The sequence below is a fragment of the Poeciliopsis prolifica genome, unplaced genomic scaffold (genome assembly GCF_027474105.1).
Source record: "Poeciliopsis prolifica strain line A6 unplaced genomic scaffold, Auburn_PproV2 SCAFFOLD015, whole genome shotgun sequence".
In the NCBI taxonomy this organism is placed as follows: Eukaryota; Metazoa; Chordata; class Actinopteri; order Cyprinodontiformes; family Poeciliidae; genus Poeciliopsis; species Poeciliopsis prolifica.
The window spans coordinates 2,868,511-2,875,069 of record NW_026562390.1 but is presented as its reverse complement, the minus strand read 5'-3'; positions in this window follow the sequence as shown (position 1 = coordinate 2,875,069).

Below are 6,559 nucleotides of genomic sequence, written 5' to 3'. Positions count from 1 at the left end.
TTGTCACTAGGAGACGTCATAACTGCACAAAGTGAAAATGGATCAAATCTTTGGCAGAACATGCTTTTCAACCATCTCCAAAGGTTTTTCTTTCATACAGAAAGTTCAAAGGGATATAGATTGCGCAGTTTGTAGTTCATAACACCTCATGCCAGTGAACGATTGCATAAAACGCATAACTTACTAGGAAAACCCTTTTTACCCGCAGATTCGACTTGAAACATTATTTTCTGGAGCGGTTTAAAGACCGTGACCCTCCTAGATGTTTGTGACGTTGGTGAATACATTTGATTGTGCTGATATACTCTGGTGATTCCATACTTACTTCACACATGACCACAGTAGAAATGACCTGTGGGGCTCTTAGATGTCGGAACTCCTCTACTTCTCATGTGAACGTTTGCAATGGACCAGAGCCACGATTTGAAAGCTTAATATTAACATAAATCTAAGGCTAATCTTTACTAGCATAAGAGCAGAATTCTGTTGCCAGAATATATGAAAATGACACATGCAAAAATTGGTGCTGAATTTTTCCTTTATTACATTTTTTGTGCTTGTTGAACGCCATAATTGCTGCAACCAGGGGAGCAATATCCAACTTCTGTCAGTAAGCGTTCATCCACTCGAATGAAATGTATTGGCTCAATGCTACCTGCTGCCGTGCTTTCATTTCTAATTTATAGTATTAATATTGCTCCAGGCCAACTCTGGGGAACTTCATGACAATGAGAGTAATGGACCTCTCTCTCAAACAAAAATGTGGCTGTGGAATAATGATTAGGTCTGTATCGTCTCATCACACACAGAATAACAATCAAATATTTTTTTTCCCCCCTTCTTCTCCTTGCATACTTGATTGAATGTGCATTTCCTGGAAAATTCTAGATAATAACTTGTCTATGCCTTTTGAGCTAATCATTTTAAGGGAGAAATTGAAACCATAATTAAGCAGATAGAAGATTTGCTCTCTCTCTTTCAAGTCCGTGTGTGGAGACACTGGTGAGTTTTGTCGCTTAAGATACAAAGGAAGCTGTTTGAGTTCTGGATCTCATTATTTCAAATAAATCCATTTAATAGAACACAATCTTCAACAATTATTTCAATAAGGATAAAAAGGATCTCAGACTTACTTCAAACAATTTTTGATAAGGAATTATAAATCAGTAATTATTGTATTTCTGCCTGTGTGTGCAGTGCAGCATGAAAAATAACACTGATTAATAAACCATGCTATTTCTTGAGACAATAAAATTGAGAAACAGTGGCTAGACTCATGTATTTTAGGCCCTGTTCAGGCTAACATGATTTTTTTCTTTCTTTTTCTGGTCCACATATAAATAAGGATTTTTGCAAACTCCTTTTTTTGGTGTTTATGTTTTGACTCATTGTCCACATAATGATAAAAAGGATAATGTAATGTCATAATTATAAAAAATCCGAATTTAATCAATTTGTAGTTTTGCAGTATTTTTTGTCCAATACTGAAAATATGGGCAAAGTTGTGGAACCAAAAACGATTGTCTGTGCGATGATCTTATGAGCCTAAGCCCAGTTTCATTGCCCGATTAAAAAAAGCAATTGAAAATATGTTTAGCTGAAGCTATGTGAAAATGGTGTCAGCCTTGGCTGTATTTTGCGTTTATTTATGGTGAGATCTCAAAACATTTATTTTAGGGAATGTGTTTGTGGATTTTGGAATTTGTGTTGCTGTTGGCTGTAATCTAAAGATGTTATTTCTGTTTTACGGACAATGTTATTTTTGGCCTGAACAGAGCAAATAAATATTAGGACAACACAAATAGTAGGTTTATACTACATAAAAAAATATATATATTTAAAACATTTCTTAAAGGTTGACTTGTGAAATAAAATTGTTTTAGCTTTATGTTTAATATGTGATTTGATTTATTTCAATAAGGGTCGTCATTATTTTCAGTAAGTTGTTATCCTTTTGTTATCAACAGCAAAGGGGATTTTAAATTGCTGTTATTTTATGAAAAGCATTGCTTTCTGTCATATAAAATCAGAGTAGTACTTTGTATTTCATTGTCTTATTCACTATTGTTTCAAACATTGTCAAGACTATCATTGAGAGAGATCATTCTGATGACCAGATTAGTGTATGGAGTAGATTCCTACAGTGATCTCTAATTAAATGTTAAGTAGAAATGAACCAAAACAAATGTTATTTGATATTCTGACACACCTTTTAAATTAGCCTAAACACATATAAATAATATATGTTGGACTGAGATGGCATTCTGTTGCAAACTGTGGCTGAACAAATATTGTAATAACTTTACTCTGATATTTGCTTTTGGAGAAATGTATAATTTTATGTGTAAATGTAAATTATACTTAAACATTCTAATTAGCACTTCTGCAGTGTGCTCTGAGATTAATTTCCTGCCTCCAATTTGGCAATAGAGAGGATGGCATAGCCACATCATGAAATAGCTGCCACTATGTTGAAAGACATTGAAATATAAGTTTGAATAAGCTTACATAAAGCAAAGAAAGACTTTTTTTTTTGCAGTTAAGAGACATCCTTGAAAAAGGAAGGAAGTAGGGAGGGAAGATGAGTCATAAACAAGTGAATAAACTCTGAAGGCTGAACAAAATATGCAATGAAAGGACACTGGTTTGGAGTGCTAAAACATTTGAGTAGGAAGAAAGCTGCAGCCATAGTTATTGATTGCATGTTTGAAGGACTGTTGTACAGGATGTACCTCATTGGTTGTTTTCCAAGGCAGTGAAATTTTGAAATATTTTAATTAAGGCTTGCTCGTGTTTGTATCTGGGACTTTCAGCTTGGTTAAAAGCATGCATTTGTTTGTTGCTTTTCTTTTTTATATTTAATAATTTAGCCCTTTATCAAACACCCTACTGAAATACTTTTAAGTAACTGATGAAGAAACTAACAAACAGCAGAATAAATGTCATTGTTAACATGAACATAAGTTCAGAAATGAAGACTCAACTTGTCTTCATCTTTCATCTATTCACAGTAAAAACACAGAAAATGATTTCACACAACACCTGTTAGTGTTCATAGCTTCCAGTTATTTAAGCACTTCCACTCTCTGCTTTGTCATTGGTTTACGGTTTGACAAAATATTTTCGCATGCATTCCTTTCTTGCACGACTGCATGTTTGATTTATTATATTTCTATGCATGCTGTATTTCAATCACAGGACCATATTCCAGCACACAGGAAGCACCCTGGCCTGTATATACAGATATAAATTATTAAGACAGTCAAATTGCTTTGCCATGTTGTCAATACAGCAGTGTGGTCTGAGGGGATGTTCAGCTGTAAAGTATGGCTAAAGTTTTGATGGTAAGTATTGTCAAATGTAATTGTACGAGCTCAAAGGATAGAGGTAGGAAATAAAATTCACATTTCTGGCAACACTGGTTGGAAGTGCTGTGTTCAGACTGTAATGAATACACAAAGGAGTGACACAGTCAGCAACAAAGCAAATGAGACACCTTGTGAGGAACATCACAGTCAAATATGTTCCTGAGCGTAAAAAGGCGCAAAAAAAAGAAGTTTTTTTTTTCCTTCTTCTAAAAAGTAACTAAACTTCCTAAAGGAAAATTAATACAGAAGCAACACTTTTTCACTGGTTACAGAATTGTGGAAGAAATAATAGTTTCACCAGCAGAATTATAAATAATACAAAGTCATACAAAGAAGCACAATGGATTCCAAAAGTCTTCAGAACCGTGAAACATTTTCCAGTTTTGTCATATTGCACAATTACCTGTGCTAGAACACAAAGTCAAAAACAAAGGTTTTTGCCTTTTGGAAAAAAATAAATAAATTACATTTTCATTTGACCTGAGTGGAGCAATTTCTTCTTTTTCTTCTGTCAACCGCATGGACAGAAGAAAAACAAGACCTCTGATGACTCAAAAGATCATCTGATTTCCACTGCAGCACCTGGAGACTGTGGTCCAATTCCACACTGAGCAGCTGTCTCCAGAACAACCACAGTTTGCAATTTGACATTTGGGTCTTAAAGGCCCGAGATTAATGTGATCATTAACTATTAATTATGAATTGAAAGTTGCAAGTCAGCTTAATCTAGAAGCAATGTGTTTGATTCCGAATAACAGAGAAATCTGGTAAATACACAAGAATTAGTGCATTACATCTTGAAACTTACTGTTCCAGGCGTATGATTATATCCACAGGAAATGCACTTTGAGGAGGAGAAAGAAACATACAAATTAAATTACATGCCACTTACTATCTTGAAGGAGGTGGAGGTCTTTTATGCTGCAATTACCTTTACTTTGCCTGAGACCACAAACCGACTTTCAGCAGATCTTGCCCTCAATTAACCACAATGCATAATTTAAATCATGCCGCATTCTTGCCTTTGAAGAATTGTCTCCCTTTTTTTTGCAGGAATAGTTGCAATGTGTGACGAACTTTGGAAGTACAAAAAATGCAGTGCGAATTTTACAGTTTGAATATGTTGACCTTTTCTGACAAAATCAACCATCAAGTAGTTACAGCACAGAATCCAGGCAATAAAAAGTTCCTGGCTTGAAGACGTTGGACATTTTAAGGCTATGTTTTTCTCTTCCCCAGACTCTGTCCCGTCTCTTTTTAATCATGCTCTGTTTTCTTTCTCATCCTTCACCCTAACTACCCCTTCACCAGAAAATCCATCTCAGTGAGCTCAACACTTGCTCTATCTGACAAAACAGCAGCGGGCATGTGTTCGGCAAAAATGGGATCAATTAGAGTCTCTGAGATGGTACAACAGCTGTAGAACAGCAACATTCTTTAAGCGGTGTCCCCTAAAGCCTGGACACGGCACATCTAAAACACACTGGGGAAAGCATTAAGCACCGGAGATATTGTGGCACCAATAAAGCTGCTTTCTCATTATGTCTTTGTGCACTGGCACCTCTGATAAAGAGAAGCCCTGGCACTTGTTAACACTATCATCCTTGCTGCTTGACCATGCTCTTTGTGTAAAAAAATGAAGTCGGTGCTAATGGTGACAGGATCTATTCAATGTAGCTGTGTAAATTGGAAGATGCATGATGCTGTGCTTCCTGAGACAGGCTGGAGACAATTACGATCCAGTCAAGGCTTGAAATTTCCTGCTCTATTTAATCAACCAACACCGAGGAAAAAAGCTGCACCTGAATGTTCAATATCTCAAATATATTGTGCAGTTGGAAAAATGTTTACTCTCTGTTCTTTCCTTCTTACAGCATGACTTTAAATCTGAGTGAATTTTTCCTTTATCTCCCTTTTACTGCAAGTACACCAGAGACAACTTGCAAAAACACAGGTTGCTTAAAATTGGACAGCAGCAGATTGGAAAGAAGCTACGTTGTGTGATGACAGATGGGTCACAGTTTTTTCACACTTTTTTCTGATATATTGGTACTTCTCTGCAAACCAGGTTATAGTTCATCAGTTTCTTTTCTTTTGCAAATGAAAGTTTACTGTGCACCACAAAGTAAGGTATTCATATTTCTTGCCTAAATCTTTTCAAAATGATACAAAAAACAAAACTGCATGGACCCATTTGTGAAGCATTTCTAACAATCTCTTTCTGCTATATTCCCTGCAGAGTTACTAGACTCTTACCTTCGCTGTGAAAGACACCGATTTATGTCTCCTGTTGACTTTTTAGTGCATCCCTAACTAAGCTACAGTTTAAAAGTTTCCAACAGCTGAAGAAATTTTTTACCCAATTCGTTAAACATAATCTGACCATTCAATAATTGTATGGTTCTTATTATGAAATACAAATAGAAAAATGTAAGATCTAAATTTTTAATAAAATAATAATTTGACTTTTGCCAAAACAAACCTTAGTTATGATTAATTACATGACCACAACTTGTACAACAACCTACATTAGCAAAGGGAATAGGTTTTACATATTTTTTGAAAAAGTAAATCCGGTAATTTGGAGAAGACATCCCCACAGGCATCCAACCTGCTTTTGTTCCCTGGATGTGCAAATAAACTAAGTCTTAAAACTGCAAATAAAAAAAAAATAAAAAAACATGTGTGGACAAATTACTTTTAAATAAATCAAAGAAAACTGACTCATTAAAGAAGGAGATTATTATTAGAAAGACAGTAAGCTTAATTAGAGATTCTTTTTTCCACATGAATTATCTAAAAGTATAAAGGAAACCAAAACAATTTATTTTGGAGTTAGCTTATGTTCCTTTGGGCTGCAATTCTACTCCTGACTTGGTTTCAACACTTATTTCTCTTGTTTATGGTCCTTCCCTGCATGTCCAGATTGGTCATTTCTGCAGCCCCCTGCCTGCCTGGGTTTTGGCGGAGACATGCTGTCTGCTTCTTTGTCTTGCCTGTGGTTCTATCTGTCTCCACCAGGACTCCCATAGCTTTTTGTTTCTCTTTGGTGATCTTTTCCTCTCTTCTCAATTTCTATTTCTGCATTATTACCATTCATCCTTTTGTGTTCAAACTTGTCGTGTTGAATTTATTTGTCTTAGATAACACTGACACCAAAAAAAAAGGCAGCTGGAGAATGTTACCATCTG